This window comes from Saimiri boliviensis, chromosome 7, assembly GCF_048565385.1.
Source record: "Saimiri boliviensis isolate mSaiBol1 chromosome 7, mSaiBol1.pri, whole genome shotgun sequence".
In the NCBI taxonomy this organism is placed as follows: domain Eukaryota; kingdom Metazoa; phylum Chordata; class Mammalia; order Primates; family Cebidae; genus Saimiri; species Saimiri boliviensis.
In genome coordinates this window covers 91546548-91560113 of record NC_133455.1, presented here as the reverse complement: position 1 = coordinate 91560113, position 13566 = coordinate 91546548, and the positions used below count along the sequence as shown (strand labels likewise).

Sequence of the window (13566 nt, the reverse complement as noted above, 5' to 3'; positions counted from 1 at the left end):
ATGTATGTGTATGTGTGTGTGCACCTTTGTGCACATATATAGACATATTGTGTATCTCCGTGTGTGTGTCTGTGTCTCTGTCTGCTTGTGTCTGTGTCTCTGTGTGTGCTTCCCCACTGTGCCCTATGCTCTGGAAGCTGCGTTTTCGGGTTGCTCTTCAGCCCCAGGCTGGGTTTCCTCTGCAGTGACTTATAGCCTGAGAAAACCTGCTGCTCTTCCCTGAGTTGCTTGGCCAGATGTGCAGCTGTGCTGCTGGTGGCTGAGCTTATACTCAGTCACCTAGGAAACCCTAACAGGAGTGTGGAGAAAAAATGTTTACCTCCTTACAGCTCAGAAAGACTCTCCAGAGCTAGAAAATGAAATTCAAGCTCACTAATACCTACTACAGGGCATCTGTGAACATCATGCCATTTATTTTCACAGCCTTGCTTGAGGTTCAATGGGTCAGCAATTATCAACTTTGTTAAAATGTAGGTAACAGATTAAAGTATTAAAAAATATCAAAGTCACATGGTGAATTCAAGGCAGAAAAATACTGTGTCAAAGTTGGCTGTACCATTAGCTGTTTTAATTCTAATACCTCTTCCCTTAGTGTAATTAGGAATATGTACATTTCCACTGGTCTCTCTTCTCAGATATGAATGCACTATGTTTATTTTGGAAAATGCCACAAATGCCTTCTTTCTGGTCCCTCACATTGTGTTTGCGTCTCATCTGACTTTATTTGGCTGAAATAAGCTGTAATTTTTTAGACAGTTTTGTCAAATAAGATAAAAAATGTTTAACCAATTTTTGATCAAAGTTTTATCCCAGCAGCAAGAGTGGGCTCTATTCCCAGTCTTCCTTATCCTTGAAAATGCAGACATATCTCAGTGACATATTTTTGCCTAATTTTCCAATTCTTTACTTGGCAGATGCATGTTCAATTTAAAGAAATATCATCTTAAATATTTTAAAACCAACTTGTCTAACTGGGGAGGAGGGAAGAAAAATAATGTGATGAAAAGTAGAATGTGATGATAAAGAATTCATGAATATTATTGCTTTCCAAAATTATCCTCATGGAATTTGGATATTTTGTCATGGTCTTTAATTGAATGCTTTAAAAGTAAATAAGAACACAGATCCATTCCTTGCATCTTCAAGCCAGTGCCCTAGAAAAAGTGGAGAGTGGTGGCCTCCACAGCTCACAGCTCACACTGCAATTTCCACCTTCCTTGTCTCATGATGGCCTCACATGATGGCATAAAATAACAGATATCATGGACTTTCAGCTCAAACAGGTGGAGATGAGCTATCTCCACGAGCCCAGCCTAAATTGCAGATTCAGGAGCAAAATAAATGTTGCTCCTGACAAATCTCTGCAATCACTCATCCCCACTGAGCCCTGAGCCTCCATAGACATCAAAAGACAGGAAGAGAAAAAGTACAGACCCACGGCTTGATTCTGGACCTGCTTCCTCTTGATCTGTGCATTTTCTTCCTGTGCAATGGGACTGTTCAGCAGATCCTGAATGGCCACTGCAGGAAGATTAACTCCACAGCAGGGAACACAAGATCCTTACTTTCTCTCTTCTGCCCACATGTCTAGTTTAATTTTCTGCCTTTCCTCTCTTGCCACATTCCACTGAAAAAATATAGAATAGCCTCTAAACACACTGTGGCATTTTATGTCTTCCTGTCTTAGTACATTCCGTCTTCTGCCTAGTGTGCTCCTACTTACGGATATAATTGAGAGGTGCTGTCTTAGTCCGTTTGGACTGCTATAACTAAGTACAATAGACTGGATGGCTTATAAACAAAAGAAATTTATTTCTCACAGTTCTGGAGGCTGGAGGTCTAAGGCCAGGGTGCCAGCATGGGCAGATTCTGGTGAGGGTCCTTTTCCAGGCTGCGGACTTCTGACTTCTCATCATATCCTCCACAGCAGACAGAATAAGAGAGAGTGCTCTGAGATCCCTTTCATAAGGGAACTAATTCCATTCATGAAGGTTCCACCCTCATGGCCTCATCTAAACCTTACTAGTCTCAAAAGGTCCCACTTCTTAATACCATTCCATCAGGGGTTAGAATTTCAACTTAGGAAGTCTAAGGGTATAAAAATATTCGGTCAACAACAGGTGGCAAGCGAACTCTCCAGCTCAGTCTCCCACACTGGCACCTAAATCACCACCGTTAATAATCAATTTTCTTTATACACAGCTTTACTTCTCTTTGTGCTTCTCCTCTTCTCCCATTAGTTCATCTGAGAAGACTGCTTGAATATGCCGCACTGCCTTAGTGTGGCTGAAAGTTGCAGCTGTTTTGCTGCCAGGAAGGACTAGGTGCCTTGGGAACAGTGAGGCTGAAAGGAGCAGGAAGCAAAGAATAAGCCTGTTGATATAGGCTCTCCCTTGATTAGGGTTTTGCTTAGGCTCACGCTAGGGACTATATTATACAAATATTCGATGTTCCTGGATGGCAATATTGTGTCTGAGGTCCCACATGTGAATGCATGTGAATGTTGAGGTGCCAGGCTTTCATTTGAGGGCTTTCTCTGTTGAATCCAGCACACTCAAGGTTTACATTGGTCTTTACTCACCTTGCCCTTCAATGAAAATTTGAAAATGTGGAGATGGTTGAAAGCCAATAGAGAATTAAATAAAAATTTTTTTGTCCTTCCTGACTGTACCTTTCAAAAAGTAGTTGTTCTGGTTATCAATACATGAGTGGCAAACCATGAAAGTAGTGGCTTACAGTGACAACGTTTATTTTGCTCCTGGATCTGCAATTTAGGCTGGACTCAGTGGAGATAGCTCATCTCTGCTCTACTTGCTGTCAGCTAGGGAAGTTCCAGTTTGGGGACTGGAAACATCCCAGGGTTCTTTCCCTCACTGGTCGGGCTTGGCTGGAGCTGTCAGCAAGATTACCTGCCCGTGGCCTCTTCCAGGGGCGCCTGCTTCCTCAGTTATGGCTGAGTTCAAACAGTAAGCACCCTGAGAAAGGGATCGGGCAAACTGCCATATCTCCTTTATGACCCAACCTTAAAAATGATGCAGAATCAGTTCTGCCACTTTCCATTCATTTAGGCACAAAGCTCCACTTACATCCAAGAAGGAGCATGTGGGACCAGAAATATTGCTGTACCATTTTTAGAAAATACAATCTGCTACACTGGAGCATAAACAAATTTTAATTGACTTGTTATTCCTGGTTTTCCCTTTTATTCCAGTCAGCAAACTCTTTCGGGTGTGGGTTTGTGGTGGCCAAGAGACTCTTTTACATGCCTGCATAATTACTGCATATAATTTCCTCTTTAATAAGATCTGCTGTCCATCACCATCATTTATTTGTTCAGGGAGAAAAACTTTTGTGCTTATAAAAATTAGGTCTATAAGGATTTAAGGTTTTTATTATAGTGGTTTTAAAAACAGCCCTGCAGATTGTTGTACAAGATTAAATCCAAGCCCTTTTACTTTGATTTATAATGGTTTCTGCACAACTGAAAGATTTATAGCAAATTTGAAATATTGATTTGAGTACATGTAGGTTTTCAGCACCAAAAGTTTTTGCAAAGCTTTTGACCAGACATCTACATTTTCTGAAATGCAATTGAAGTAGGTGTCTATGTTGATTTGCATAAAATGCTTGTGCTTAATTATTGTTTTAACTAACCTTTCTTTTTTCAAAAAAGAAAATTAAAAACAAGAAAAATCTCACACCAATTTGGCATTGAGAAACATAATATAAGGTTTTAAAGTTATAAACAGTGTTCAGATATTGGTGATTACATAATGCCACATAGATTTTGAATATTTATACTGTTCTGAAGCTTGCCTTCAGGCAAGCTAACCTGCAGTCAGTCTGAGTTCCTCTTCAGATGCCTAGAAAATTCCCAAATCAGGAGATAAATTGGTTCTTTCATTAATGGGCTGTATGGTTATAAGCAAGACACAAAACTTCTTTGGGCATTGTAAATAAATTTTAATTGACTTGTTAATTTCTGGTTACCTCTTTTATCCCATCAGCAAACTGGAATGGGGTCACTTGACTAAACAATTTATGTAATTATTTACTTTATGAATGATATATCAGCATGACAATTACTGAAAGAGAGTGCTATAAACCAAAACAATATGAAGAAATAATTTTTTCTTCTGATGTTGAACTAGCAATTAGAAATGACAAAAACCATATATTTTACTTAGAAATAGATTTCAACCCAGGTACCTGAGAGGCTAAGATGGAAGAATTGCTTGAGCCAAGGAGTTCAAGTCCATCCTGGGCAGTATAGCAAGATACTGTCTCTTAAAAAAAAAATTGAGAAAGGAAATGTATATCAAAACTTTTTGTTTACTAACAAGTAATTAGTCAAACTCCCTTGAGACTTTTCAGTTTCTTGTTTAAATGACTTTATTTAGGGAACAGTCAGCCCTTATCTTCTTTTATATGATTTCACTACAATTTTGGAAATAGATGGTTACTTAATAAATACAATTTGATAAGGGCAAAAATAGGACAAAGTCCTTTGCATCTTAAATGTGTCTTAAAATAATAGTTTTGTGAACCTTGCCAGTAATGAGGGCTGTGCTCTTATTACATATAGGCAAAAGGAGGCAGGGACTTTTGTTCTAGGCTAGCTGCTAATGCCAAGATTTTCTTTGGGAGTTTTGATGCTTGTGATAGATTAAATGTGGACTTCATTAAACATTTATGACCATTCTGAACACTTTTCTTTCAACTTATATTTGTAGGCCTACTCTAAAATAGGCATTAAGTATTAGAATTTGTGGCTGAGAAAGAAAATGGCCCTTAGTGCCTTTCCTCAAGGAATCTAGTGGCTGTCAGGATGTCAACACTTAATCAGAACACGTAACGGGCTATAGTGTACCTTAAAATGTTATTCTGTTAGTTTTATTTTGTACTAATCAAACATTCTTCTAATAATAAAAACAATTACAAACTTTTTCTGAGCCCTTATAATGTCAGATATGATACTAAGTACTTTATATTCTTTACCTCAAATAATACCCATTTTAATGAGTGTTTTTGAGCATAGCTTCTACAATCCGCAGTTCTAAATTCAAACTCCAGCTTCATTAGCTGTGATAATGACTTCAAGCCTTATCATAATGAGGTATTTTGAGGTTTAAAGTACTTAGCCCACTGTCCAGAATAGTAAAGTTTCAATAAATGCTAATTAATTCTAATTGCCATTGTTATGGTCAGTTCTTTCAGGTAGATAATACTGAAGAGAAAAGTGTGGCTTTGATCAGTCCGGTACTTGCCCAGTGCCACCACTCTTACATAGCTGACTTGGAATGTTTATTTTTGTTTAATGCCAAACTCCTTAACCTCAAAAGTATATTTGGAAATTATCCAGTTAATTTATATAGTTCATTTAACTTGTGTAGTCATATCGTAAAACTTAGTAAAATATTTTATTTCTTTCAACTCTGTTAAGTGATCAAACTTGATCCTTCCAGCAGTTTTGTGATCAAAACCTCATGTTGTCTGATTTTGTGTGGCTAAGTTTGCAAAAGAATAAACTCTTTTCTCATCAAGAGTTGTGTGTATATTTCTAAAATAATAATAATAAAAGAGCAGGAATTATGATTGTCCTTTTTGAACAGGCATGAATCTTTGTGGCTTGGATTACTCTTTCCCAAACTTTGTTCTCTTATTCTTATCCTAAGATTACACATTTATTCTTCTTTTTTGTCTTTTATAAACCCATATTACACTGGGTTAAATATCCAAAATTTCTTAGGATTAATGAAGCAGAAATTGTTGATGAGGGTTCTCAAAGTAAAATTGTAGATTGTGATCAGATACTTATTCACATGCCAGATTAAGGGTGATCTTTTCACTTCAGTGCCAAAGAGCAAATTCCTAAGCTACTTTAGCAAAACATGGCTGAGAGGAATGGAAAAATAGACTGGAATGAGAAAAACTGAAACAATATCTCTAGATAGAATTAATAAAAAATAACACAGAATATGGGAGTAGAAATTGGATAATATTGCTAGAGAAAGAGAAAAATTAAAAATAGCTGTAAGCTTAGAAAGAGTTGCCATTTGACTGCTTAGTACTTAAATTCATGCACACATGAGACATGGAAAAAGTTGAAAAGAGTGATTTCTGTTATTCTCAGTTTCCAGTAAAGTTTTCAAACCTTGGTAATCAATTTAAGGAGCAAAGTTTTACCAAATAAGAATCTCTACAAAAACAATGTTGCAGTATCTATTTATTGCAATACATAATCAGGGATGTTACTGTTGAAGTCACACTATTTTTGTTACTTGATATGCAAGACCTCTTCTGATTCATCTATAAATGATGAATGTGAACCCCTGATTCTTCACAGTCCATGGAGGAGATAGATGGTTAACTGAGATTAACTATAGTTGTTGCCAATGTCACCACCGAAAGGAAAATCATTATCATGACCAGAAACTTAATTTAGCAAATGTACTGAAAAAAAAATTGAACTAAAAATTGGCGCAACCCAGTAGGCCATTGATTGTTAGTCATCTTGAATAAATGAATAATTTTCTCATCTATGACATGAGAGGCTTGGCCTTGCTCAGTGATTTCCCTGTTGCTGGTTGGAGTAACATTCTTAGCCTGTGAAAAAGTTTTCAGGAGTATGAGACCTAATCAAATTTGAAAAGAAGAAGAAAAAGACAATATAGTGAATTTTTAATAAAGTTAATCTATGTCGTCTTCCACCCAGATGGCCAAATAGGAACAGCTCCGGAGTGCAGTTCCCAGTGAGAGCCACGCAGAAGGTGTATGATCTCCGCATTTCCAACCAAGGTACCAGGTTCATCTCAATGGGACTGGTAGGACTTTTTAGTAGGAAAAAAGGATATTTTAGCAGCATGTAATTAAATCAAAAAGGAAAGTCATAGGAATACCTTAAAAATATAAAATACTTGAACCAAAATTAGAAGGTGGTTTATATAAATTCAAATGGAAAATAGTGTTCTTTTATCACTTCCAAACATCTGAAAGTAATTAATAGAAGTGTATTTGTACAATCTACACGGTAATTAAATGCTCACGAAGTTTTTAAATGACGGGTTTAAAGCTTAGCTTAAAAATTGTTTTATTCTAACTTGAACAGTCAATGTTGCTAATTTGCTTGTCCTGATACATCCCCTTTAGCTGTGCATCATAAAAGCTTAAGAAAGGAAAGCACAGTGTTTTTATGTATTTTAAGTACTATATTCTGTGCAGCTTGCCGATAAGAACACATTCAAAATTAGAGGTACCATTAGTTGGCAAATGAATGATTATGTTTATGTGTCAGGTATCACTCCACTCCCTGGGACTGCAGTGGTGTTTCTGAAAACATGCTTTGAAAATATATTTTAAATGTATGGTCACAGTAAGGGGCAAAACCAAAGACTTGGCAACCGGAGTTTGTCTTTTGCTTCTTGCATGTTAGCGGTTCATTTGTGCTTTGTATAGAAGGCTCTGGTCAGCATCGTAGCATTTTCCTTATTAGCAGGACCAGCTGAACTCTGATTTCATCTCCCTGGAGGCCAGAAAAACACGTTGTTTCTTAGTGACTTGAATTTCTATTTTCTAAAGAAAGCCTTACCTTGCCTTGCCCTAGCAGACAGAGAGAGTGCTTCTCCAAATACCTGGAACTGAGGAGGTCCGGACTGAACTTGATGTTGAAAGTTCTTTTGCATTGGAGAAGCATCTTAATCTCTGATTTATTTTAGGATTTTAAGCAATGTGAAACTTGCCAAGATATTTTCAAACCTGAGTAAAAATTTTGTATGACTTATGATTTCTTTAAACCGTATCTCAGTTCAGTGGTTATCTTAGTCCAGTTTGTGTTGCTACAACAGAATAACACAGATAGGGTAATTTATAAAGAAAAGAATTTTATTTCTCATGGTTCTGGAGGCTGGAAAGTCTAATATCAAGGTGCTGTCATCTTGTGAGGGCCTTCTTGCTGCATCATCCCATGATAGAAGACAGAATGTGGAAAGACAAGAGACCATGAGAGCACAAGAAAGGGTTGTACACACTTTTATAACAAACCTACTCTTAGGACAATTAACCCACTCCCACAATAATGACATTAACCCATGCCCTCATGATCCAATCACCTCTTAAAAGTCCTACCTCTCAACACTATTGCATTGGAGATTAAACTTCCAAAACATAAACTTTGGGGACACATTCAAACCATAGCAGTGGTTTTGAAGAAATTGTCTAGCTTTTATTTTATATCAATGTTCTTAAGTCGTAGCATATTATAAGACAAGTTTTGGTGTCAGACTGCCCTTATTGGATTCTATCACTAGTGGGCAAGTTACTGAACCCTGGTATGTCTCAGTTTTGTCACTTATAAGAGGATAGTAACAGTGATTTCATGGGATTTTAAAAGCAGTAAAACGTTAAATTAGATGATTCATATAAAGCCAGTATACCTCAGACACAGGCACAAAGTTTTCCATTCTGGGCTCTGGACTTCAGCGTTCTTTCCTCCAAAGTGAGGAATCTAGGAAAGGTGGAGAGGTGTTAAAAAAGTGTTTACCCCTGTCTTTCAGTCACGTTAACCCTTCTAGAACAAGTTATTGGCACCAGGAGCTCTTTCTTCCTGCCCCAATGTTCTTACATCCACTTCAGAGCCTTTTCAGGCTTTCTTTTTGCATGTGTCCTCCTGAAGGCTTATGTATTAGTCTGTTTTTCACACTGCCATAAAGATATATCCAAGACTGAGCAATTTATAAAGAAAAGGAGTTTAATTGACTCTACAGTTCCACATGGCTGGGGGTGCCTCAGGAAACTTAAAATCATGACGATAGGAGAAGCAGGCACTTTCTTCACAAGGTGTCAGAAGACAGAGAGCGTGAGAGTGAACGGGGAAAGCCCCTTATGAAGCCATTAGATCACATGAGAACTCACTCACTATCACAAGAACAGCATGAGGGAACTGCCTCCATGATCCGGTCACCTCCCATGAGTCCCTCCCTGAACACATGGGGATTACAATTCAGGTTACAATTCAAGATGAGATCTGGGTGGGGACACAGAGCCAGATCCTATCAGCTGACTGCCCTGCCTGTGTGACCATCTCTCCAACTGAAGAAGGGACAGTTAGCAAGGGTATTGTAGGGTGTTTGGATTTGTGGACTTGGATGTTGACCTGTACACACCTATGTCCCCTTGCAGAGTTGCACAGAGTGAGTGGGAAGAGAAGGAGGTGAACCGAGGCTGTCTTTTCCTATGCTCCCACACTCCTACACAGAGCTTTGAGAAGGCTGAGAAGCCCTAAGTCCCAAACTCATGTCCTTTCAGGTTTTTATGAAGGAACATTTGTCAAATAGGAGAACAGAACATAGTTTATAACTGATTAGCTTGATTAATAATTTTGAAGTATACTGAAATAGGTCATGTGACCTTCATTTCTACTCTTGCCCCAGACCCCACAAATGCTGGAGTGAGAGTGATTAAACCCGTGAGTGACACGTAGTAAGAAGTCAGTGAACACTCACCACCACCATCATCATTGTTGTCCTCGTCGTCTTCTGTTCTGTGTCGCATGTAGCCATTTCTCTAAAGTGGGTAGAAAACCAGCTCCTTCTTTGCATTGTCAGATGCCAGCTCTATTTCTTAATGACTGTTGAGATTTTATGAAAGGAGTCTTTGGGAAGGCAGTTGGAGAAGCAGTGTGATAGGGATTCAGCTGGGCCTATCACCTAAGATAACTCTCCCAGCCCTTTGCCATGGCTTGTGTTTGGTCTCTGTCATACTGCAGGTCTCCATTCAGTTCTGAAAGACTCTAATGGCCTAATTCCTTCGGGTTATCCAGTACTCAGGTCACTCAGTAAACACAGGTATGCTGACATTCAGTACCTCAACTTTTTTAAGGTTCTGCTTCAGATTTTCTTTCATAGTTTACATGTTGCAGCTTTTAAAAGAAAGTTTATGATAGTTCTGTCTCATGGTAGGCTCTTCCTTGAATAAAGGTACCCACAGTCTAACAGCAGCCATGCCTTGGGAACTGAATTGTTGGTAAATCACAGTTTATGTCAACGATTAAGGATTGCTATTCAAACCCTCCATATATGATGCCAATAATCAAGGATATCTCATCAGTATTGTACCTGGGATGATTCTGTTCTTTTCGATGGAAATATACAGTAAGTTCAAAGTTGATTGTAAAAACACAACCATTACATATAATGTGGTTAAAGAGAATGTGTAACCCAAAAGGCTACTTATGAGCAAATGAAAGAATTTTGTGTAATATGAAGATCAAGGTTATCAATATTTTTAGAAGCTAAACCTATCTTTTCCTTTATTTCAAGTCCTGAGACTTTAAGTACACTTCTTCTCTCAATCCCTCTTATTTTATTCAGGAAGAGTAATGTAAGGATTATTCCACACAGGCTGTGAAGTATAATCTAGTGCATTGGTTTATGTGGGGACTGCAGTGGGATATCCTGATCTGAATTCCCCTTCTAGCTTAACCACCTATGCCTCCATTTCTTAAACACAGGTTGGGGTCATAGTAGTGTCTACCTCATATGAAGATAAAATAAAATTGTATTTGGAAACTGCTATATGACAAAAAAGTATGGAAGTTATTAATACTACTTCTATGAAGTAATACTAAGATACAAAAACAGTTGAGACAGTTTTCTTGCCCTATGGGAGATGGAAGTTTGGGGCACAGACCTCTTAGTCCGTTTCAGGTAATAAGATAGCAGGTGATACAAATGAAGCGAGCTCAGGGTTTGTGAAAGAGCAGGCAAATCCAACCAAGTCTTTAAGGTTATTTGTAAGCATGAATTATAATGTGAAGAAGGAGTATACCTCAAATTAGACCTAATGAACAAAGCCCAATAGGTTGCAGTCCTGTATGTCAGTGATCTTATTCATTTGCATGTTGAGGAGCTACCTGTCAAATTCTTCAAGATCTACTTCAGAAAAGTAGCAGAAATGTCAACTCATCTTTTGGGTGAAGAGAATGTTTTGAGTGCAGTTCTACTTTAATTTCTCCTCCGATTCAAGCTATAAACCCACTCAACCATTCCCAAGGCCTCTCTAATTATGCGAAGTGGTTTTGCTTGGTAATACTAGATACAATCTTACTGAATACCTTAGTATAAGCCTTTGTGTTGGAGAAAATCCAAATTTGGGTAAAGTTTCAGCCTTTTCAAATGAGCTTCTTTGCACACACACACACACACACACACACACACACCCACCCACCCACCACTGTCTCATGCATTTTCAGAAGAGACAGCCACAAGGCCCCCCTTCAACTTTATGAATGACGTGCTTCCATTGGCAAAAACTACAACCACCACAAGAACGGAGCACTTAGCTTTCATCAAGCTGGGTATTGCTAATGATAGATACCATTTATGGGGGCAATCACCGTGTGTGAGCATTGTACTTGATGATTTCTACATATTGTGAATTTAACCTATGGAATCCCATGAAGAATATGGCAAGCAACTTGTTCAAATTAACAAAGCTAGTAAAAGGAGCCACGGTCAAATCCATATCTTACTTAAAATTAAAGGAAGTTAAACTTTATTACTTATTTTTCTTGGGAAGGGAAGACATTTTTCAACCTAACCCATTCCCAATGTAAGTAAAAGTATGTATTTATAATCATAACTGAAAGGAGCTTTAATTTTTATTAGCAAGAAACACGTTTTGTTATCTCCTCGGATCAGTGATGACTGCTGCCTCTAGCCAGTCACAGTCACAGTTTATATTCCCTTACATTTGTTTGGAGTAAAACAAGAATGACAAAATTTGATAAATGTTTTTTCTTCAATCTTCAAAATACCAGGTAAACAAAAAAATAGAACATTTTTGTTTTTTCCTTGTTCTTATGAACTATCCTTTCCTCTTGTCTGCCCTTTTCACTTTGGTTCCCCAAATGCCACCAACAGCAATTCCAAACCCTTTCTTCCCATGTAGTTCTCAAAATTATCTACTTTTATATTTCCCACTGTGACTACCTCAGTCCATGCCAGGGAACAAACTGAGAAACAAACTCCCTGGGTTGGAATTGCAGTTCTACCACTTATCAGCTGTGTGACCTGTCAAATAATTCAACTTCTCTGTGCTCCATTTTTAATCTGTAATTTTGAAATGATTGTACATAGTTCATAGGGTTATAAAGATTACAGAATAAATAAAAGTACTTAGAATAGGGCATGACAGATGTAAAGTTGTCACCATTCTTAGCTTATTATAAAAGGTCTAAGAAACATAGTCTTAATTAAATTAACCACTCTGGCAGTTAATTTTACATGTCAACTTACTAAGCTAAGGGATGCCTAGATAGCTGGTAAAACATGATTTCTGAGCGTGTCTGTGATGTTTCCAGAAGAGGTTAGCATTTGAATTTGTGGACTGAGTAAAGCAGATGGCCCTGAATAGAGCAAAAAGGCAGAATAAGGACAAATTTTCTCTCTTTTCGAGATGGGACATCATCTTCTCCTGCCCTTGGTCATTGGAGCTCTTGGTTCTTGCGCCTTTGGACTCCAGGACGAGCACATCCCACCTCTACCGCGAACTTCAGTTCTCCCTTCCAACCTGGACTGAATTATACCACCAGCATTCTCCATTCTCCAGTTTGTAGAGGGCAGATCGTGGAACTTCTGACCTCCTAATCACATGAGCCAATAATCATATACAAATGATTATTATCACATATATTTGTATATATATATGTGTGTATATATATATTTTTATTAGCAAGAATATATATCATATATGTGCATATATAATATATATACACATATAGACAGATAATATATGTATATATTATATATACACACATATATGATATATCTCATAGGTGTGTGTATATATAATATATACATATACATATGTGTGTGTATATAATATGTACATATATTATCTATATATTATATATGTACATATATGGTGCACATATGTATGATATATGTGTATATATAATATTTACATATATTATCTCTCTATATGTATATATATAATATATATGCATATATAGTGTGTATATATGTATATATAATATATATTATATATGTATAATTTATGCAATATATGTATATATAATATACACACATATATAATATATATTTATACACATAGAGAGACAGAGAGGGGGAATACATATACTTTATGTTTAAACTTTGTTTCTATTATTTTCTTCTTGCTTTCTGTTATTCCACTCCTTCTCATGCTGCCTCCTCTACATCACAATAGGTACCCTGTATCCTGTGACTATGGAGACTATCTCATTTTCTACCTCAAGGTAGCCCTATGTCTCCCCTAGCCTGACCCAATGCTCCTCCTTGATTCTAGCCTTAATAGTAATTTGTGTCCTGAATCTTCCCTGATGACAGTCCTCTCCCTATTCCATAAAATAACACCTACCAGTTCTGATCCTTCCTTCCTCAGATCCTTGGTAGCTGATAGCAGTTAACATGAAAGTCAAATTCGTTTATAAAGGAAATATTATTTGCTGAACTCCCACTAAGTGCCAAGCACTGTGCTAGGTGTCAAAGACAGGACAGTGAAGAAGACAGAGTTCATGATCCCAGGGAG

At 37.4% G+C, this 13566-nt stretch overlaps 1 long non-coding RNA gene across 6 annotated transcripts in view; it reads left to right on the top strand.

Moving 5' to 3' along the window:
* The window catches only part of LOC141585155 (uncharacterized), a 376098-nt gene that overhangs the window by 183000 nt on the left and 179532 nt on the right, over nt 1-13566 (top strand). For all 6 annotated transcript variants that reach the window (XR_012518507.1, XR_012518505.1, XR_012518504.1 and 3 more), the window contains one exon: nt 6716-6798. This is a non-coding gene — a long non-coding RNA (uncharacterized LOC141585155). The remainder of the gene's footprint in view (nt 1-6715; nt 6799-13566) is intronic.